This window comes from Sminthopsis crassicaudata, chromosome 4, assembly GCF_048593235.1.
Source record: "Sminthopsis crassicaudata isolate SCR6 chromosome 4, ASM4859323v1, whole genome shotgun sequence".
In the NCBI taxonomy this organism is placed as follows: domain Eukaryota; kingdom Metazoa; phylum Chordata; class Mammalia; order Dasyuromorphia; family Dasyuridae; genus Sminthopsis; species Sminthopsis crassicaudata.
The window spans coordinates 187,698,506-187,722,585 of NC_133620.1; positions in this window are offsets into that span (position 1 = coordinate 187,698,506).

The following is a 24,080-nucleotide window of genomic DNA, read 5'->3' on the forward strand; positions in this document are numbered from 1 at the left end:
TTAAATGTAATTTTAATTGCATTGTGGTCTGAAAAGGATGCATTTACTATTTCTGCCTTACTGCATTTGATTTTGGGGTTTTTATGTCCTAGTATATGGTTAATTTTTGTATAGGTTCCATGAACTGCTGAGAAGAAAGTATACTTCTTTCTGTCTCCATTTAGTTTTCACCAAAGATCTATCATATCAAACTTTTCTAGTATTCTATTTACCTCTTTGACTTCTTTCTTATTTATTTTGTGTTTTGATTTATCTAATTCTGAGAGTCCAAGGTTGAGATCTCCCACTATTATAGTTTTGCTGTCTATTTCTTCTTGCAGCTCTCTTAATTTTTCTTATAAGAATTTAGATGCTTCATCACTTGGTGCATATATGTTTAATATTGTTACTGCTTTGTTATTGATGCTACTCTTTAGCAGGATATAATGCCATTCCTTATCTCTTTTAATTAGATCAATTTTTGTTTTTGCTTCATCTGAGATGAGGATGGCTAAGCCTGCTTTTTTGCATTTGCCTGAAGCATAATAGATTCTGCTCCACCCTTTTACTTTTAGTTTGAATTTATTACCCTGTTTCAGGTGTGTTTCCTGTGAACAACATATAGTAGGATTCTGACTTATGATCCAATCTGCTAACTGCTTCCTCTTTATGAGGGAGTTTACCCCATTCACATTTATGGTTAGAATGACTAATTCTATATTGCTTGCCATCCTGTTAACCCCTGATTATGCATTTCTCCTTTCCTTCCCTCTTACCCCCCTCTCCAGTATTAAACTTGTGAACACCACTTGCTTTTCACAGCCCTCCCTTTTTAGTATCCCTCCCTCACCTTAAAGTTACTTCCCTTATTTTACCCCTTTTCCTCACAATTTCTGTATTCCCTTCCCCTTAGCTTACTTCTTCCCTCTCACTTTTCATTGAAGTTGAAGAATTTTCACCATAAATCTAATATGTCTATTGATATACACTATGTTCATCTCCCTCCTTTCTTTCTCTCAGATATAATAGGTTACCTTTGCCTCTTCATGAGATGTAGTACCATCACTTTACAAGTTTTTTATGATATAATTTCCTTTCCACCTCTAATTTCCAGGACAAATTATACATATGTTCTTTACATATTTTTTGTAACAGAAGTATAGTTCTCAAGATTTCTTTGTACCTTTTTAGAGATCTCTTGAGTTTTGTATTTGAAGATCAAACATTTTATATAGGTCTGGTTTTTTCATCAAGAATAGATGGAATTCATTTATTTCATTAAATGTCCATCTTCTTCCCTGGAAAACAATGCTTATTTTTGCTGGGTAAGTTATTCTTGGCTGCATACCAAGTTCCTCAGCCTTTTGGAATATCATGTTCCAGGCCCTTCGTTCTTTTAATGCGGATGCTGCTAGATCCTGGGTTATCCTTATTGTGGATCCTCCATATCTGGATTGCTTTTTTCTAGAAGCTTCCAGTATTTTATCCTTTGTCTAATAGTCCTTGAACTTGGCCACTATATTTCTTGGCATTTTGATTTTAGGGTTCCTTTCAATAGGTAATTGATGAATTTTTTCAATGCCTATTTTACCCTCTGTTTCCAACACATCTGGGCAGTTCTCTTTGATAATTTCCTCAAAAATAGTGTCCAGGCTCTTTTTTTCCTCACCTTTTTCAGGGAGTCTGATCTTTGTCAAATTGTCTCTCCTGGATCTGTTTTCCAGGTCTGTTGTCTTTCTGATAAGGTACTTGACATTCTTTTCAATTGTTTCATTTTTCTGGTTTTGCTTGACTACCTCTTGGTTTCTCCTTGAGTCATTCATTTTTACTTGTTCGCGTCTAATTTTCAATGATGTATTTTCTTCACTCACTTTTTTTTATATCTTTTTGTAATTGTCCAATTGAGTTTATATCTTCTATGGAATTTTTTTCCATTTTGTCCATATTGTTTTTTAGAGAGCTGTTTTCTTTATCCAGCTCACTAATCCTGTTTTCCTTGGAGTTGTTTACCTTTTCCATCTCACTAATCTTGTTTCTCAATGATTTGATTTCTTTATCCACTCTGTCTTTAAATGTGTGGGATGACTTCTCCAGGCTTTCTTGCCAAGCTTCCCATTTCTCTTCTAGCTCTCTTGTGAGAGCCTTTTTGATTTTCTCTATGAGATTCTTTTGTATTGAGAAGCAGCCCATATCCCCCTTAGGGGATTCCTCTGGGAACAGTCTGTTTTTAATCTCCTCAGTGTTTGAAGTCTGCTCTCTCTCCATACAGAAGCTGTCAATGGTTAGAGCCCTTTTGAATTTTTTGTTCATTTTGTCAGAGTGGGAATCAAAGAAAACAAATTGACAAGAGAAACAATTGGTCTGTTTTTGGAGGGCATGGGGCTGGATGGTATTAATGGGATTGCTCTACAGACTGGGGTGGAAGGCAGCAGCAAGTCACTAACAGGACAGCAATGGCTGCACTAAGTCTGTGCTCTGAGGCTTTGAGAACATGCTGAGTCAGTCCAGATGGGGATTGGGGGTGGCAGGGTTCTGTTAGACACTAGCTTTCCAGGGTTTTAATCTTCACCTCCGGTGTTTATACTGTCTCTGGTGATCCTGGCTTGCTGCCAAGATGGAGTATCCACAGTGGGTTAAAAGCCTTTTTTGCATAAACAGCAGAGATAGCACCCCTCCCTCTCTGACCTGAGCTGTGTGAGCTGCCTGTCTTGCTCTGGCTTACCTGCCTTCAGTCTTTGCCCAGTCTGATTGACCCTCCCCCAAGCAAACACAGACCTTTTTTGGTGAATTTCAAGGATGTCTTCTCTTGGTGATTATTTGTGGATTTCTTTCTAGGTCAAGCATTAACTCTGAGGCTTGTCACGAAGTAAGTTCTGAGAGCAAACGCTGAGCTCAAGCACCTGTCTGCCTCCACATCGCCATCTTGGCCGGAAGTTCCTTTTTTTTTTTTTTTTTTTTTTTTTTTGCTAATAACCAGTAGTGTGCAGAAAACTTTGAGGTTCAGTGTTCCCATTTGTAAGTACTGGATTTTCAAGGAAAGCCTTTTTGGGAAATAGGTTTTCTATCTCTAGAACATGTTCTGTGCAGACAACTATGAAAATCTAGTATATTAGATTTCTGAACACAGAGATAAAACTACCTATTTCTTGAACAACTTGATAGGCCTGTGAAGTTGAATATAAATGAGTTTTCAACTAGTTCAAGGCATTTTTTCATTCTTCTCAAAAATATTGTCTTGGGAGTTTTTACATTACTATCATCTATTTTTAGGACTCTACAACCTCCCAGAAACTTAAAACTTACTATAATCCCTAGAATCCAATGCAAGAGGCATCTTTCTCTGATATGAGAATAAAGACATCTTATATTCTATACACTACAAAATATGAACAACACTAAGTCTGGGTTTGTTTTTGTTACCTTGCTTTTAAGCAATAATGGATGAAAATACAAAATATTCTTTTTTTAAATTGTTGAAAAACTTTTTTATTAATTTTATAATTATAATTTTGACAGTACATATGCATGGGTATTTTTTTTTACAACATTATCCCTTGTACTCACTTCTGTTCTGAATTTTCCCCTCCTTCCCTCCACCCCTCCCCCTAGATGGCAGGCAGTCCCATACATGTTAAATGTGTTATAGTATATCCTAGACACAATACATGTGTACATGTGTACAGAACAAAATTTCTTGTTGCACAGAAAGAATTGGATTCAGAAGGTAAAAATAACCTGGGAAGAAAGACAAAAATCCAAACAATTTACCCTCATTCCCCAGTGTTCCTTCTCTGGGTGTATCTGATTCTGTCCATCATTGATCAATTGGAACTTAATTAGATTTCTCTTTGTTGAAGATATCCACTTCCATCAGAATACATCCTCATACAGTATCATTGTTGAAGTGTATAATGATCTCCTGGTTCTGCTCATTTCACTCAGCATCAGTTCATGTATATCTCTCCAAGCCTCTCTGTATTCATCCTGGTGGTCATTTCTTACAGAACAATAATATTCAAATACAAAATATTCTTGTTCATTCCTTAGTTTAATTTGCAAGATTATTCTTATATGTATAAGTTCTTTAAAAGAGGAAATTGATATAGCATTAAGGATTTCTATACTCTCTCCTCAAGGATAATTTTTTTTATTATATATATATATATATATATATATATATATATATATATATATATATATATATATATATATATTTTATAATATTATCCCTTGTATTCATTTTTCCAAATTACCCCCCCTCCCTCTATTCCCTTCCCCCGACGACAGGCAATACCATACATTTTACATGTGTTACAATATAGTCTAGGTACAATACATGTGTGTGAATATCATTTTCTTGTTGCACAATAAACATTAGAATCCGAAGGTACATGCAACCTGGGCAGACAGATATTAGTGCTAACAATTTTCATTCCCCTCCCAGTGTTTCTTCTCTGGGTGTAGCTACCTCTGTCCATCATTGATCAACTGGAAGTGAGTTGGATCTTCTTTATGTTGAAGATTTCCACTTCCATCAGAATACATCCTCATACAGTATTGTTGTTGAAGTGTACAGTGATCTTCTGGTTCTGCTCATTTCACTCAGCATCAGTTGATTTAAGTCTCTCCAGGCCTCTCTGTATTCCTCCTGCTGGTCATTTCTTACCAAGCAATAATATTCCATAACCTTCATATACCACAATTTACCCAACCATTCTCCAACTGATGGACATCCATTCATCTTCCAGTTTCTAGCCACAACAAAAAGAGCTGCCACAAACATTTTGGCACATATATGTCTCTTTCCGCTCTTTAGTATTTCTTTGGGATATAATCCCAGTAGTAGCGCTGCTGGGTCAAAGGGTATGCACAGTTTGATAACTTTTTGGGCATAATTCCAGATTGCTCTCCAGAATGGCTGGATTCTTTCACAACTCCACCAGCAATGTATTAGTGTCCCAATTTCCCCACATCCCCTCCAACATTTATCATTATTTGTTCCTGTCATCTTAGCCAATCTGACAGGTGTGTAGTGGTATCTCAGAGTGGTCTTAATTTGCATTTCTCTGATCAGTACTGATTTGGAACACTCTTTCATGTGAGTGGATATAGTTTCAATTTCTTCCTCTGAGAATTGTCTGTTCATACACTTTGACCATTTATCAATTGGAGAATGGTTCGGTTTCTTATAAATTATGGTCAGTTCTCTATATATTTTGGAAATGAGACCTTTGTCAGAACCTTTGTTTTTAAAAATATTTTCCCAATTTGTTACTTCCCTTCTAATCTTGTTTGCATTAGTATTATTTGTACAGAAACTTTTTAGTTTGATGTAATCAAAATCTTCTATTTTGTGATCAATAATGATCTCTAGTTCTCCTCTGGTCATAAATTCCTTCCTCCTCCACAAGTCTGAGAGGTAGATTATCCTCTGTTCCTCTAATCTATTTATTATCTCCCTCTTTATGCCTAAATCATGGACCCATTTTGATCTTATCTTGGTATATGGTGTTAAGTGTGGATCCATATCTAATTTCTGCCATACTAATTTCCAGTTTTCCCAACAGTTTTTTCCGAATAATGAATTTTTATCCCTAATGTTGGAATCTTTGGGTTTGTCAAAGATTAGATTGCTATAGATGTACCCTTTTTTGTCCTTTGTATCTAATCTGTTCCACTGATCTACCGGTCTATTTCTTAGCCAATACCAAATGGTTTTGGTGACTGCTGCTATATAATATAGCTTTAGATCAGGTACACTTAGACCACCTTCCTCTGAGTTTTTTTTTCATTAGTTCCCTTGCAATTCCTGACCTTTTATTCTTCCACATGAATTTTGTTGTTATTTTTTCTAGGTCATTAAAATAGTTTCTTGGGAGTCTGATTGGTATAGCACTAAATAAATAGATTAGTTTGGGGAGTATTGTCATCTTTATTATATTCGCTCGGCCTATCCAAGAGCACTGAATGTCTTTCCAATTATTTAAATCTGATTTTATTTTTGTGGCAAGTGTTTTGTAATTTTTCTCATATAATTCCTGACTTTTCTTTGGTAGATGGATTCCCAAATATTTTATACTCTCAACATTTGTTTGGAATGGAATTTCTCTTTGTATCTCTTGCTGTTGCATTTTGTTAGTGATATATAAAAATGCCGAGGATTTATGTGGATTTATTTTGTATCCTGCCACTTTGCTGAAATTTTGAATTATTTCTAGTAGCTTTTTAGCAGAGTCTTTGGGGTTCTCTAAGTATACCATCATGTCATCTGCAAAAAGTGATAGTTTAATTTCCTCATTTCCTACTCTAATTCCTTGAATCTCTTTCTCGGCTCTTATTGCCGAGGCTAGCGTTTCTAGTACTATATTGAATAGTAATGGTGATAGTGGGCAACCTTGTCTCAAGGATAATTTTTAAAGAAAATTAATCAAAATGACACTCTTATATTTATACTTAAAATTAAGTCATTGTGATTTTCTTATTAAACTAGAATCATTTTATTGTCATTTTGTTTCACTTATTGAAAAGTTTTAAGTCACTCAGATAACTGAATCCTTTATCATCTAATAAAAATTTTGCTTGAAATATCAGTGTATAAAATCCATTTTCCACTGAAATTAAAGGAACAAAAGCATTTGCTTTCTTCAGGAGTTTTGACCAAAGTAACATTTCAAAAATATTTAAGGGAGTTTGGTTGTTTTATTTGATTTTATTTTCATTGCATTAATTTTTATATCAGGAAAATAAATTGTGTTTTGATTGATTAAAATGAAATATTTTTCTACAGTTGACAAAGATTACATAAGTGAATAAACAAAAGATATATTAATCTGATAATGGATTATTTTGAAATATAATCTAAAATTATGATCCCTGCCTCTGCAATTTTACTTTGTATAGAAAGTCAGTATTGTTAGGTCATTTCAATTGTGTCTGATTCTTTGTGACTACATTTTGGGTGTTTTTTTTTTTTTTCTAAGCAAAGATAGTGGAGTACTTTGCTATTTCCTTCTTTAGATCATTTTTACAGAGGAAGAACAATGTTAAATTATTTGCTAAAGTCATATAATTAGAAAGGCACTAGAAATTAAAAAAAAAAAAACTACCAAAATATGATGAATATATCTTCTAGATTAGGTTAAAAAAATCACCCTTAAATTTCTTGTATCTTGTATTTTATCAAGGATGATGTTAATTAATGATGTCTTCATTGTGCTTATTAACTCTGATAAGTCTGGGTTCCTACATTTGATAAATGACTATTCTAAGGAGTTCTATTGAGTAATAAATGGAGATACAATACTAGTACTACATATATGTTGGGTTAAAGTATAACATTAATACAAATATAGAATTGTAACCCTGTATTTGTAAATCCAAATATATATTTGTAGCCTGTCTACTCAGTTTAATCAACTAAAATGAAGATAATAATAGTGCCTACCAGAATTGTCAAGAGGATCAAAGAGAAAAAGTTTGTGAAGTACTCAGTTTAGTTCCTAGAATCCAGTAGGCCCTTAATAAAAATTTTATTATCTTCTCCTTTCCCCTTAAAAAGAAATATAAAATTAACTCGAGTTGTTATTTATTTGTTCTATTGCTAGAGGTATGAAAAAAGTTTGGTATTTACTGAGGACAAATTAGTAAATACAAGTATTTGTTTGTTAAAATATCTTATTAAAGAGGCAATATATTTTAGAAGATGTAGAGCTGGCCTTGGACACAAAGAGCACTAGGTTCAAAACCTGCCTCTGAAATATAGAAGCGAAATGATCCTGAGCAAGGAGTCAGTGCTCTGGAGAACTTTCTTTTTTCTTTTTTTTTTTTTAATTTTATTTATTTATAAATTTTTTGACAGTATACATGCATGAGTAATTTTTTTTAAACATTATCCCTTTTATTCATTTTTCCAAATTATCCCCTCCCTCCCTCTACTCTCTCCCCTTGATGACAGGCAATCCCATACAATTTACATATGTTACAGTATAACCTAGATACAATATATGGGTGTAAATACCATTTTCTTGTTGGACATTAATTATGAGATTCCAGAGGTATAAGTAACCTGGGTAGATAGACTGTAATGCTAACAGTTTACATTCAATTCCCAGTGTTCCTTCTCTGGGTGTAGCTGTTTCTGTCCATCATTGATTAACTGGAAGTGAGTTGGATCTTCTTTATGTTGAAGTTATCCACTTCCATCAGAATACATCTTCATACAACATTGAAGTGTAGTGATCTTCTGGCTCTATTCATTTTACTCAGCATCAGTTGATATAAGTCTCTCCAAGCCTCTCTGTATTCCTCCTGCTGGTCACTTCTTACAGAGCAATAATATTCCATAACCTTCATATACCATAATTTACCCAACCATTCTCCAATTGATGGACATCCATTCATCTTCCAGTTTCTAGCCACTACGAAAAGAGTTGCCACAAACATTTTGGCACATATAGGTCCCTTTCCCCTCCTCAGTATTTCTTTGGGATATAAGCCCAATAGCAGCAATGCTGGATCAAAGGGTAGGCACACTTTGATAACTTGTTGGGCATAGTTCCAGATTACTCTCCAAAAGGGCCAGACTCTTTCACAACTCCACCAACAATGTATTAGTGTCCCAGTTTATATATATATATTTGACAAATATGTCAAATATGTTAAATATTTATATGTCATATTTAAATATGACAATAAGATATATATATATACATATACATATACATATACATATACATATACATATACATATATATATATATACATATACATATACATATACATATACATATACATATATATATATATACATACATATATATATATATATATATATATATATATATATATATATATATATATATATATATATATATATATATATATATATATATATATATATATATATATATATATATATATATAATATATAACCTTTAGGTCCATACTTATCTAAATTGCCAAAAATTAAGTGATAAGGTTAGACAAAAAAAATACCTGGAATAAAAAAATCAAGGGAATCATTTTTTTTTTTTAATATGAAGGAAATTGCCCTGATTATACCAGATTGCAAACTGTATTATAAAACAACAATCCTCAACATACTTTGTTTGTATCCATGAAATAAATAGTGGATTATTGGAATATAACATATAGTAGTACATGGCTATAGTAATCTAGTATTTGAGGAACTCAAAGATTGAAATTTGGGACACAATAATTTGGGGCTTTTGGTTCTACTCAATTCACTTAGCATCAGTTCATATAAATATCTAAAGGACTTTTATGAAATCCTGCTGATCATTTCTTATAGAAAATAATATTCCATAACATTCATAACATATCAACTTGTTCAACCATTCCCCAACTGATGGGCATCCACGTCACTTGTCACTACAAAAAGGGCTGCACATATGAGTCCTTTACTCTTTTTAATATCTCGTTATGATATAGACTCAATAGAAACATACTTGGATCAAAGATTATACACTATTTGATAACTTTTTGGACATAGTTTCATATTGCTCTCCAGAATGATTGGATCTTCACCAACAATATATTTATGTCCCAGGTTTCCACATCTCCAACATTCATCATTAACTTTCCCTTTTTCATCTTAACCAATCTGAGAGGTATAAGGTGAAAATAATAGTTGTTTTAATTTGCATTTTTTTCTGATTAATAGTGACTTAGAGCATATTTATATGATTAGAAATTGTTTTAACTTCTATATCTGAAAATTATCTGTGTATATCCTGTGACCATTTATAAATTTGAAAATGGCTGGTATCTTATAAATTTACCCAATTCTCTTTATATTTTAAAAATTAAACCTTTATCAGAACTTTTGAATGCAAAATTTCTTTCCATTTTTCTGCTTCACTTGAAATCTTGGCTACATTGGTTTTTTTGTACAAATATTTTGTAATTTAATATAATCAAAATCATCCAATTTGCATTTCATAATGTATTGTACTTCTTTGGCCTTAAAGTCCTTCCTTCTCCACAGATCTGAGAGATAGACTCTCCTTTGTTGTTCTAAATTTGCTTATAGTATTAATCTTTATGTCTAAATCATGAACCCATTTTTACTTGGTTTAGGGAATTAGGTGTTGGTTAGTATTTAGTTTCTGCCATACTATTTTCTAATTTTCCCAGCAATTTTTGTCAAATAACAAGTTGTTATGCAAGAAGCTGGGGTCTTTGGGCTAATCAAACACTACATTGCAGTGGTTATTTCCTATTATCAGTGAACCTAACCTATTCCACTAATCAACCACTTTATTTCTTAGCCAGAACCAAATGATTTTGATGACTGCTGCTTTATTTAAATTACATATAATTTAGATCTGGTACATATAGGCAACCTTCATTTGCATTTTCCCCATTAATTCCCTTGTAATTCTTGGCCTTTTGTTCTTCTAGATGAACTTTGTTATTATTTTTTTAACTCAATAAAGTATTTCCTCAGCAGTTTGATGGTATGGTGCTAAATAGGTAGATTAATTTAGTAGAATTGTCATTTTTAATATATGTGTATATATATATATATATACATATATATATATATATATATATATATATATATATATATATATATATATATATATATATATAATATTAGCCTACTTAAGAGCATCGGATCCGATTGTTTAGATCTCAAATTATTTGTGTGCAAAGACTTTTGTAGTTGTGTTTATATGATTACTACTTAAGTCTTGGCAGGTAGATTGCCATATGCTTTATATTATCTACAGTTATTTTAGATGAAAATTCTCTTTGTATCTCTTCTGATTGAACATTGCTGGTAATATAAAGTAATGCTGATAATTTCTGTGGATTTTTTTGTACCTTGTAATTTTGCTAAAGTTGTGAATTTATTTCTAGTAGTTTTTTAGTTGATTCTCTGGTATTCTCTAAGTATGTTATCATGTCATCTATGAAGATTGATCATTTTGTTTTCCCATTACCTACTTTAATTCTTCTAATTTCTTTTTCTTCTCTTATTGGAAAAGCTAACATTTCTAATGCAATATTGAATATGAATGCATTTTCGGCCAAGATGGTGGTGTGGAGGCATACAGCTGCTTGAGCTCTGTGTTTTCTCTCAGGACGTACTTTATGACAAGCCTCAGAATTAATGTTTGACCACAAAAGAAACCCACAAACACTCACCAACAGAAGACATCCTTGAAATTCGCCAGACAAGATCTGTGTTTGCTCATGGGAGGGGACAAACATACTGAGCGCAGACTGAGGCCAGGCAGCAAGAGCAAGGCAGGCAGCTCACACAGCTCAGACTGAAGGGGGGAGGGGTGCAATCTCTTCCATTTCTGTGAAAAGACTTTTACCCAGTGTGGATGTTCTGTCTTGGCAGCAAGCCAGAAGCAGCAGGAAGGGTGTAAACACCAGAGGTAAAGAATAAAACCCCGGAAAGCTAGTGTCTCTATGGACCCAGCCACCCCCACCCCTACCCTGAGTGACTCAGCATGTTCTCAGAGCCTCAGAGCCCAGATGCAGTGCAGCCATTGCTGTCTTGTTAGTGCATCCCTGCTGTCTCCTGCAGTCTGGTGAGGAAGCCTGGTAACACCATCAAGCACCATACCCCCAAAAAAACAGACCAATTGTTTCTCTTGTCAATTTGTTTTCTTTGATTCCCACTCTGACAAAATGAACAAAAAATTTAAAAGTGCTCTAACCACTGACAGCTTCTGTATGGAGAGAGAGCAGACTTCAAACACTGAGGAGACTAAAAGCAGATTGTCTCCAGAAGAATCCCCTAAGGGGGATATGATCTGCTCCTCAATACATAAGACTCTCATAGAGGAAATCAAAAAGGCTCTCACAAGAGAGCTAGAAGAGAAATGGGAAAAGGAAAGGGAAGCTTGGCAAGAGAGTCTGGAGAAGTCATCCCACACATTTAAAGACAGAGTGAGTAAAGAAATCAAATCATTGAGAAATAAAATTAGTGAGTTGGAAAAAGAAAACAGCTCTCTAAAAAATAAAATTGATGAAATGGAAAAAAAATTCCATAGAAGATATAAACTCAATTGGACAATTACAAAAAGATATAAAAAAAGTGAGTGAAGAAAATACATCATTGAAAATTAAAATGGAACAAGTAGAAATGAATGACTCAAGGAGAAACAAAGAAGTAGTCAAGCAAAACCAGAAAAATGAAACAATTGAAAAGAATGTCAAGTATCTTATTGGAAAGACAACAGACCTGGAAAACAGATCCAGGAGAGACAATTTGAGAAAGATCGGACTCCCTGAAAAAGGTGAGGAAAAAAACAGCCAGGACACTATTTTCCAGGAAATTATCAAAGAGAACTGCCCAGACGTTTTGGAAACAGAAGGTAAAACAGACGTTGAAAAAATTAATCGATCACCTACTGAAAGGGACCCTAAAATCAAAATGCCAAGAAATATATAGTGGCCAAGTTCAAGAACCATCAGATGAAGGACAAAATACTGGAAACTTCTAGAAAAAAAGCAATTCAGATATGGAGCCACAATAAGGATAACCCAGGATCTGGCAGCATCCACATTAAAATAATGAAGGGCCTGGAACATGATATTCCGAAAGGCTGAGGAACTTGGTATGCAGCCAAGCATAACTTACCCAGCAAAAATGAGCATTGTTTTCCAGGGAACAAGATGGACATTTAATGAAATAAATGAATTCCATCTATTCTGGATGAAAAAAACAAGATATACACAAAATGTTTGATCTTCAAATACAGAACTCAAGAGATCTCTAAAAAGGTAAAAAGAAATCTTGAGAACTATATTTCTGCCACAAAGATATGTAAAGAACACATGTATAATTTGTCCTAGAAACTAGAGGTGGAAAGGAAATTATATCATAAAAAGGGGTAAAGTGGTGGTACTACATCTAATGAAGGGGCAAAGGTAACCTATTATATCTGAGAGAAAGAAAGGAGGGGGATGAACATAGTGTGTATCAATAGACATATTCGACTTATAGTGAAAATTCTTCCTCTTCATTGAGAAGTGGGAGGGAAGGAGGAAGCTAAGGGGAAGAGAATACAGAAATTGTGAGGAAAAGGATTAAAATAGGGGGAGAAACTTTAAGGTGGAGGAGGGATACTAAAAAGGGAGGGCTGTGAAATGCAAGTGGTGCTCACAAGTTTAATACTGGGGAGAGAGGTAAGAGGGCAGAAAAGGAGAAAAGCATAAGCAGGGGTTAACAGGATGGCAAGCAATATAGAATTACTCATTCTAACCATAAGTGTGAATGGGGTAACTCCCTCATAAAGAGGAAGCAGTTAGCAGACTGGATTAAAAGTCAAAATCCTACTATATGTTGTTTACAGGAAACACACCTGAAACCAGGTGATACATTCAAACTAAAAGTAAAAGGGTGGAGCAGAATCTACTATGCTTCAGGTGAAGCCAAAAAAGCAGGGGTAGCCATCCTCATCTCAGATCAAGCAAAAACAAAATGAGATAAGGAAGAGCATTATATCCTACTAAAGGGTAGCATAGATAATGAAGTAGTAGCAATATTAAACATATATGAACCAAGTGTTGCAGCATCTAAATTCTTAAAAGAGAAATTAAGAGAGCTGCAAAAAGAAATAGACAGCAATACCATAATAGTGGGAGATCTCAACCTTGCACTCTCAGAATTAGATAAATCAAACCACAAAATAACTTGAGAAAACCCTAAATGTGTCCTCCACAAATATCCATGTTTCATACAGTTCTTTTTTCTGTAGTTCTTTCTAAAATATTATTTTCTCATTCATTATTTCTCTACTCTACCTTTCTATTCCAAACTTTTATTTTTTTATTTATTGCCAATATCATAATTTACTACTTTAATATCTTTCTGATCATTATCAAATTAAAGTTTCTTATTTGCAGTGTTTGAGATCTTCCTTCTATCTGATTTCTGTATTATTGCATTGATATATATTATGTCATCTCTACTTTTTTCTTTGTGCTTTACTCTTAGAATTAAAAATTAGTGAAAGAAAAATGAGAATTAAAGAATTATTTATTGGAGAAATTACCTAATACTAAATTGTATATTCCATTTTTATCTACCCTCCCCAAGAACATTCTCATCACATATGCTATTCATTCTCATTTCTGCTATCCCATATTTGCGCAAATCGGGTTTCCAATTGTACTTAGGAATTTAGGTTTCTGTTCTTCAGAAACAGGGTGTTTTCCCTATAAGAACACAAACCTTCATGCAGAAATGTTCTCTATGTTCAAATTTTCCACACATTAAAACTGCTGTAAGCTTACACTAAAGGGACATAACTGTTCCTCACTGAAAGTACTTTTTTGTAGAACTCTCTCCTCTTAAAGGGTTGAAAAATTTCAATTTTATTCTTCTTATTTTAACCATTCCCTTCTACCACTTCTATTTTCTTTCTCTTGTTAAATGACCATTTGAAGTATATGCCCCTCATTATTCACACATGGACTTGATTCAGGTACATACTTTCTCTTTTGTCATTCACTTCTTTTTTCCCCACATTTAGTTACTGTCCTGTACTATAATTTTGGCCCATAAAATACAATAAACCATTTGTAAATATGGGATTGAGTCTATGAAGTTTCAAAACTGTACCTCCATCATTACTTCTCATCTTTAAATCTGTTTTCATATATTTATCCCCCTATGTAATTGAATATATCTATGTATCTATCTACATATTCATATCTTTTTATTTCTATCTATATGTCACTTATGTCTCTCATGTTCTTTTTTTAAGCTTGTAGTTTATAATCTTGTTTTTCTTATTCTTTTTTAAAAAGATTCTATAACCATAGGGTAATTTATTTTACTTTTCCTCTTTTATATTTGTATTTATTTATTTTTCTTATATTTCTATTGTTGTCTTTGCAAGTTAAATACTCAGTATGTCATTTTGTCTTGTTTTGTTTTATTAATTTTTTCCAGAAATAACTCAAATATGTTTTATTTTACATCTGTTTTTTCATTGACGATTCCTCTTGCCATTCCTTTAGACACACTGAATCTACTCAAACTTGTCTCCTACCCTGTTTAGCGTTTGGTTCATATGGTTTTCTGCCTTGAATTAATTGAATTTCATACTACCGATTTTGAAGTATAACTTTTTGGGGAAGAGTATCTGAAGCCTAATTCTCTAACTCAGGGACTATTCTAGGCAAAAAAAAAAAAAAAAAAAAAAATATATATATATATATATATAATCCACTCCCCTCTTTTGGTCCACTTCTAAATAGGGATTGTGTAGAATGAATATTTTCTGCTTATTGTAATTAAGTGGGAGACAGGCAAGAAGTGGAGTATGCTGCCAGAATGTTTGTAATAAGGAGGGACTTTGGGATAGGTTATAGATAGGTATATACAAATTATGCCCTCTTTTTCCTTTGAATATTGTTCTAGCATGGAGGCAATGGGGGAGGGTTTCTGAGGAACTATTATTATTTTTCCTTCATCATGTTGTTTTAAAAAAAATAGTTTCCATGTTAGACTTATTTTCTATTCCAGCAAATTCAGCTATCTTTACTACATTACATTTGTACTTTGTACTTTATACTCAATTGTATAAGCCTCACTTTTTTTTTTTTCCAGAATTGGGTAGGATTAGTTGAGTTGGTGGGGATTAAAGTTTTCTATCACATTTTCATGTGACCAAAAGCTCTTAATTCCCTTTGTTGATGAAGAATTGATCCAGATGAACATTTTCACTTTTTGTTTCCTCCATCTTTTAAAAGAATGAAATTATCATTATGTCAAGTAAATAAATAATTGTTATAGTTTGGGCTGGCAGAGAAATGCAGGTTTCCTGACACTAATAAATCAAGTTTCCATGTTAGACTTGTGATCATAATTAATTTCTTGTTTTGTGAAGTAATATGCAATATCCTCTGATAACAATATATGGTTATTCTTCCATTGATATTTAGCCATATGTTCACTATACTTTATATTTTGTGCATAAAATCTTCTGTCATGAGAAGGCAAAGTGCTGAATAAAGAGAGCATTGGATTTTTCAGAGGACCAGATTGACCTTTTACAACTTCTTCCTTTTACTACTCAAGTCATTTTAGGGAAGTGAATTCACATTCTGGAGCCTCAAATTCCTGATGGACAAAATGAAAATAGTGAACTAAATGGCTTTTAAGATCTTTTCCATTCTAAATTTATAATGCTGTCATATATATACACACAAGACTGATGGGGGTTGAGGTCCCTTTAAGATTCCTTTCTAATTGCCCAACCCATGGCTGACCTTGATTCACAAATCCTGGTCAAAGGCACCCTTTGAATATTCGGTCCTAGCCCCACTATCAGCTCAGCTTCCCCCAGCTCTCACCTGATCCGATTTAACTGAAAAGCCCTACCTCCCAAAGAACTTGGGTATCACCCATCATCTTCTAGGTATAAAAGAAATGAGCCAGAGTGCTCTTTTTGCAGGATCCCTCCCAGCCAACACATGGTATCCTTCCAGCCATGTAAAGGTTCCTGCCCGCCCAGCGGCCACCTCTGGCCCTGGCTTCTTTCTAACTGAACTTTACTTCCAAATTTCTACAATAAACCTTTTATTTATCAATCTAGGTTTTCAGGCCTGTAAATTCATTTACAGGGGACACTGTGCCTCATGGGATTATCTATGTGCCGAGAAATGGGGTTCCCCCTTTCCTTTCCCTCATTAACTCTATCACCTTTTTCCACTTGAATTTGTCATACCATTACAGAGTCTATCACTATCATTAATTTCATAACACCACTTCTCAGTGACTATTATGAGATAAAACTACCTTCCTTACATTGAAATCTTTGCTTGAACAGGTTTATATAAATCTCAAAAGCTACAGGTTTTTAGCACTTAATTCTTTCTTTAATTTATTCTCCTGTGAATTATTCTCCTGTCTTTACTGCTTTTCTATTTCATATATTATGGATATTTTATTGTATTTGATTGATATGTTAAGTAAGAAATTGTCTCCTTACTTTGCAGTTTTAATTCCCTTTGATTACACTAGCAAGACTCTGGGAGCATACATTCAATTCAGACAAAAACATTATTCCTATTGCTTAGTACAACTAAAATTAGACCCCCCTTCTGTCCTCATTGTCTGATTTTTTGAATTATTTATTTTTTAATGATTTCCCTCCCTAATATCAAATTTCCATTCATGATCTTTGTCTATAATACATGTTCCATGTTTGTTCTCTCAATGACCCTAAGACAAGGAAAAACTTGCAAAAGAGATTGGCTTTGCTTCTTCCTTGACACATGTTAACATTGAGTTTGAAAATGTAAATTTGATGCTTTATGTGCTTATTTACCTTTCCTAAGGATTATTTTGTTTGATATAAATTTGCATATCAAATAGTATGTTCACTTCTGTGAACTCTTGGTATGAATGATTCATATTTCTCATTGCTCTTGAAGATCCATTTGTTTTAGTTATGGATTATCTTTAGCTTTGCAGGATGTTATTTTGGGAGGCAAACCAATTTCCTTTGCTTTAAAAAAAATCATGTTCCAACTGTTCACTTTCATTTTTCATGTTTGATGAATAGTCTTAGATGTTTTATAATTTTCCACTTTATATCTGAAAGTCCCTCTCCAAAATGCTTATAAGTTTCTTTTTTTGTAAAAACTCTAGAATTTCTAAATATGTTTGTGCAATTTAAACATGAGATTATTTTTTTTTCTGTCATGAATTTTTTGATCTCTTTGTTCTCTATTTCCAATACTACTGGGAAATTTTCACCAAAATATTTTTGAACTATGTTGTTCAGATTTTTCAATTGATATTGCATTTTGGAAGACCAAAAATTAGGTAATTTTTATATTTCTTCAAGTTCAAATTGCCTGACTTTTTTGCATCATTTTCAGTTTTTCTATATATTTTGATTTTGATCTAATGTTTCTTGTTGTACCACTCTATTTTTTCGCATCACGTACCTGTTATCTCTTTTTTTTTTTTTCGGTGGCCACTGATTAAAAAAAAAAAAAAACAGTTTCCTTTTTATTCTAAACCTTTAGTTCTATAGTTGAGATCTATGCAACTTTTTGATTAATTTTATAGTTATAAATTTTTTGACAGTACATATGCATAGATTCTTTTTACATTATCCCTTGTACTCCCTTTTATTCTGAATTTTTCCCCTCCGTCCCTCCACCACTTCCCCTAGATGGCAGCATTTTCATACATATTAAATATCTTATGGTATATGCTTGGTAAATATATATATATATATATATATATATATATATGTGTGTGTGTGTGTGTGTGCAGAACCGAATTTTGTTGGTGGTGGTGTTGAAAAGGGAAGAATTGTATTCACAAGGTAAAAATAATCTGGGAAGAAAAACAAAAACAAAAACAAAAAATGCTGACAGTTTACACTCATGTCCCAGGTTCCTTTTCTGGGTGTAGCTAATTCTGTCCATCATTGATCAATTGGAATTGGATTAGCTCTTCTCTATGTTGAAGATATCCACTTCCATCGGAATACACCCTCATAACAGTATCATTGTTGAAGTTTATAATGATCTCCTAGTTCTGCTCGTTTCACTCAGCATCAGTTGCTGTAAGTCTCTCCAAGTCTCTCTGTATTCATCCTGTTGGTCATTTCTTACAGAACAATAATATTCCATAACATTCATATACCATAATTTACCAAATCATTCTGCAATTGATGGACATCCATTCATTTTATAGTTTTCTAACCATTAGAAAAAGGACTGCCACAAACATTTTGGCACATACAAGTCCCTTTCTCTTCTGTAGTATTTCCTTGGGATATAAGCCCAGTAGCAGCACTGCTGGATCAAAGGGTATGCACAGTTTGATAACTTGTTGGGCATAGTTCCAAATTGCTCTCTAGAATGGCCGGATTCTTTCACAACTCCACCAACAATGTATTAGTGTCCCAGTTTTCCCACATCCTGGGGATGATTTTCTAAAATCTTTTTGCTAATATCTTATTTAAGATTTTAGCATTAATGTTCATTAAGGAGATTGGTCTATAATTTTCTTTTCAATCAACCTGGTTTTGGTATCAGTACCATGTCTGTGTCATAAAAGGAATTTGGTAGGACTCCTTCAATCCCTATTTTTTGAAATAGTTTATATAGCATTGGAGTTAGTTGTTCTTTAAATGTTTGGTGGAATTCACATGTAAATCCATCTGGTCCTGGGGATTTTTTCTTAGGGAGTTGGTTAATAGTTTGTTCTATTTCTTTTTCTGAGATGGGACTATTTAGAATACTTACTTCTTCCTCTATTAATCTGGGCATGCTATATTTTTGAAGGTATTCTTCCATTTAATTTAAGTTATCGAATTTATTGGCATAAAGTTGAGCAAAGAAGTTCATAACCATTGTTCTAATTTCCTCTTCATTAGTAGTGAGTTCTCCCTTTTCTTTCAAGAGTAAGAATTTGATTTTTCTCTTTCTTTTTTTTTAATCAGGTTTACTAAGGTTTGTCTATTTTGTTGGTTTTTTCATAGAACCAACTCTTCGTTTTATTAAGTAATTCAATAGTTTTTTTTACTTTCAATTTTATTAATCTCACCTTTTATTTTTAGAATTTCAAGTTCCATGTACGTCTGGGGTTTTTAAATTAGTTCCTTTTCAAGCAATTTTAGTTGTAAGCCCAATTCGTTGACCCTCTCTTTCTCTATTTTATGCAAGTAGGCTTGTGGAAATATAAAACTTCCCCTTATTACTGCTTTGGCTGTATCCCACAAATTTTGAAATGATGTCTCATTATTGTCATTTCCTTGGGTGAAGTTATTAATTATGTCTATGATTTGCTGTTTTACCCAATCATTCTTTAGTATAAGATTATTTAGTTTCCAATTATTTTTTGGTGCATTTTCCCCTGGCTTTTTATTAAATGTAATTTTAATTGCATTGTGGTCTGAAAAGGATGCATTTACTATTTCTGCCTTACTGCATTTGATTTTGAGGTTTTTATGTCTGAGTATATGATCAATTTTTGTATAGGTTCCATGAACTGCTGAGAAGAAAGTATACTCCTTTCTGTCTCCATTTAGCTTTCACCAAAGATCTATCATATTAAACTTTTCTAGTATTCTATTTAACTCTTTGACTTCTTTCTTATTTATTTTGTTGTTTGATTTATCTAATTCTGAGAATGCAATTTTGAGAGCTCCCACTATTATAGTTTTGTTGTCTATTTCTTTTTGCAGCTCTCTTAATTTCTCTTTTAAGAATTTAGATGCTGCATCACTTGGTGCATATATGTTTAATATTGATACTGCTTCGTTATTGATGCTACTCTTTAGCAGGATATAATGCCATTCCTTATCTCTTTTAATTAGATCAATTTTTGTTTTTGCTTGATCTGAGATGAGGATGGCTACCCTTGCTTTTTTGGCTTCACCTGAAGCATAGTTGATTCTGCTCCACCCTTTTACTTTTAGTTTGATGTATCACCTTGTTTCAGGTGTGTTTCCTGTAAATAACATATAGTAGGATTCTGACTTTTAATCCAGTCTGCTAACTGCTTCCTCTTTATGAGGGAGTTTACCCCATTCACATTTATGGTTAGAATGACTAATTCTATATTGCTTGCTATGTTATTAACTTCTGCTTATGCTTTTCTCCTTTCCTTCCCTCTTACCCCCCTCTCCAGTATTAAACTTGTGAACACCACTTGCATTTCATAGCCCTCCCTTTTTAGTATTCCTCCTTCACTTTAAATTTTCTCCCCCTATTTTACTCCTTTTCCTCACAATTTCTGTATTCTCTTCCCCTTAGCTTCCTCCTTCCCTCTCACTTTTCAATGAAGTAGAAGAAGTTTCACCACAAATTGAATATGTCTATTGATACATATGTTCATCCCCTTCCTTTCTTTCTCTAAGATATAATAGGTTACCTTTGCCTCTTCATGGGATGTAGTACCATTTACTTTTTTATGATATAATTTTCTTTCCACCTCTAGTTTCTAGGATAAATTATACATGTGTTCTTTTCATATTTTTGTGGTAGAAACATAGTTCTCAAGATTTATTTTTACCTTTTTTTTTTTTTTCACCTTAAAAGATCATATATTCCAATCCCTTCATTATACAAATCGCAAAACTAAGATGTGGATTAGGAAAGTGACTCGTCCAGGATCACACAAGTAGTAAATACCAGAAATGTGATTCAAATGTGAGATCCGGACTTCATAACCACTTTCCTGAGAGATAATTCATTATGGGACAAATGAGGGCGGCATCACACAGCACCTGGAACAGACCATGAAGTGACAAATGGATAAATGGAGATGCAGCAATCCTTATCGGAAAGAGGTTTTAAAAATCAGGAAGACATGGGGTAAAGTCCTGGCTTTGATAATATTGTGCCGGCATCTACTTCAGTGACTTAAGCCACTTTCAAATTGCAATTTGTAGAAGAGCTGAAATCGGCATCAGAGAAGTGGGTTTTTACACTCTTGAGTTCCTCGTACTGACAGAACCACAGATGTGGATCGAAGGAAAATGTAGACATCAACACCCACTGGACTAATGTAGGAGTCGTCTCTTTTGGGGGGAGGAGGTCAGATTGGTGGAATGGACCAGAGAAGGTGGAATTGGAGTGGCAGAGACCAGGCTGACTACAAAGTTTGGAGCTGAATTTGCTGTTTGTCTTTTCCCCATGGATTCACAGTGCTAAGCATATTGCCTCAACACAGTAAGTGCTTAATTAAGGTTGCTGGAGGGGAGGTAGGTACACTCAGTAGAAAGAGCCTTTTGGAGGAGACTAAATGCAGCGATAATCTGTCCCACATCCTCTGGAGACAAGGTAGGTTTTGCTGTTTGAAGTTGGCACCAGAAACTGTTTTCTCTGGTTTGGAACAGGTTCCACCTCTAATTTCCAGGACAAATTATGCACATGTTCTTTACATATTTTTTATAATAGAAGTATAGTTCTCAAGATTTCTTTTTACCTTTTTAGAGATCTCTTGAGTTCTGTATTTGAAGATCAAACATATTGTGTAGATCTTGTTTTTTCATCCAGAATAGATGGAATTCATTTATTTCATTAAATGTCCATCTTCTTCCCTGGAAAACAATGCTCATTTTTGCTGGGTAAGTTATTCTTGGCTGCATACCAAGTTCCTTAGCCTTTTCAGAATATCATGTTCCAGGCCCTTCATTCTTTTAATTTGGATGCTGCCTGATCCTGGGTTATCCTTATTGTGGCTCCTCCATATCTGAATTGCTTTTTTCTAGCAGCTTCCAGTATTTTTTCCTTCATCTGGTGGTTCTTGAATTTGGCCACTATATTTCTTGGCGTTTTGTTTTTAGGGTTCCTTTCAGTAGGTAATCGATGAATTTTTTCAATGTCTATTTTACCCTCTGTTTCCAAAATGTCTGGGCAGTTGTCTTTGATAATTTCCTGAAAAATAGTGTCCAGGCTCTTTTTTTCTTCATATGTTTCAGGGAGTCTGATTATTTTCAATTTGTCTCTCCCGGATCTGTTTTCTAGGTCTGTTATCTTTCCAATAAGGTACTTGGCATTCTTTTCAATTGTTTCATTTTTCTGATTTTGTTTGACTACTTCTTGGTTTCTCCTTGAGTCATTCATTTCTATTTGTTCCATTTTAGTTTTCAATGATGTGTTTTCTTCACTCACTTTTTTAATATCTTTTTGTAATTGTCCAATTGAGTTTATATCTTCTATGGAATTTTTTTTCCATTTTATCCATTTTATTTTTAGAAACCTGTTTTATTTTTTCCAGCTCACTTATCCTGTTTTCCTTGGAGTTGTTTAGCTTTTCTAATTCAGTAATTTTATTTCTTAATGATTAGTTTTCTTTATCCACTCTGTCTTTAAATGCATGGAATGATTTTTTCAGACTCTCTTCCCAAGCTTCCCTTTCGTTTTTCCCTTTCTCTTTTAGCTCTCTTGTGAGAGCCTTTTTTATTTCCTCTATGAGATTATTTTGTATTGAGGAGCAGATTATATCCCCCTTAGGGGATTCCTCTTGAGACAATCTGCTTTTAGTATCCTCAGTGTTTGAAGTCTGCTCTCTCTCCATACAGAAGCTGTCAATGGTTAGAACCCTTTTAAATTTTTTGTTCATTTTGTCAGAGTTGGAATCAAAGAAAACAAATTGACAAGAGAAAAAATTTGTCTGTTTTTTGGGAGGATAAGGCTGGATGGTGTTGAAGAACTTACTCTACTGACTGAGGGAGACAGTAGCGAGGCACTAACAGGACAGTGATGGCTGAGGTGCGTCTGCATTCTAAGTCTCTGAGAACATGCTGAGTCACTCTGGGTGGGGATGGGGTTGGTTGGCCAGGTCCAGAGAGAAGCTAGTTTTCTGGGGTTTTATTCTTTACCTCAGGTGTTTACACCCTCTCTGCTGCTCCTGGCTTGCTGCCAAGATAGAACATCTACACTCGGGTTAAAGTCTTTTTGCAGAAATGGCAGAGATCACACCCCTCTCCCCTCAGGTCTTAGCTGTGTGAGCTGCCTGTCTTGTTCTGGCTGCCTGCCCTCAGTCTGTGCCCAGTCTGTTCAACCCTCTCCCCAGCAAACACAGACCTTCTTTGGCAAATTTCAAGGATGTCTTCTGTTGGTGATTATTTTTGGGTTTCTTTTCTGGTAAAGCATTAATTCTGAGGCTTGTCATGAAGTAAATTCTGAGAGAAAACACGGAGCTCAAGCAGCTGTCTGCCTCCAAGCCGCCATCTTGGCTGGAAGTATAACTCTGCAACTTTTAATTGTACACTATGTTCATTTAAAAAATTCATTTACCTTCTAAATTGAGGGGCTTATTGAAGATTTCCTAATCAGTTCTAGATTTAGGATTTTTTTTTAAACTTTCTACTCTCCCCCTTACCCCATTCCTTTCTGGAGACATCTAACTGGATTATTCTATTCCTGGTCATTTTTTCATTTATGAGATATTTTCTGTTTATTTGTTTGGCATTTCTGCTGTTTTTGTATGTCACATTGTCATGAGAATTTGGTTGCTCCACTGTCCTGTTCCTCTTGAGTTCTTTTATTTTACATATTGTATATCTTGTTGTATTGCAGTGATTAAAAGGATGTGGGCTTACCCAAGGCCAGTTGATCATTTTATTAACTAT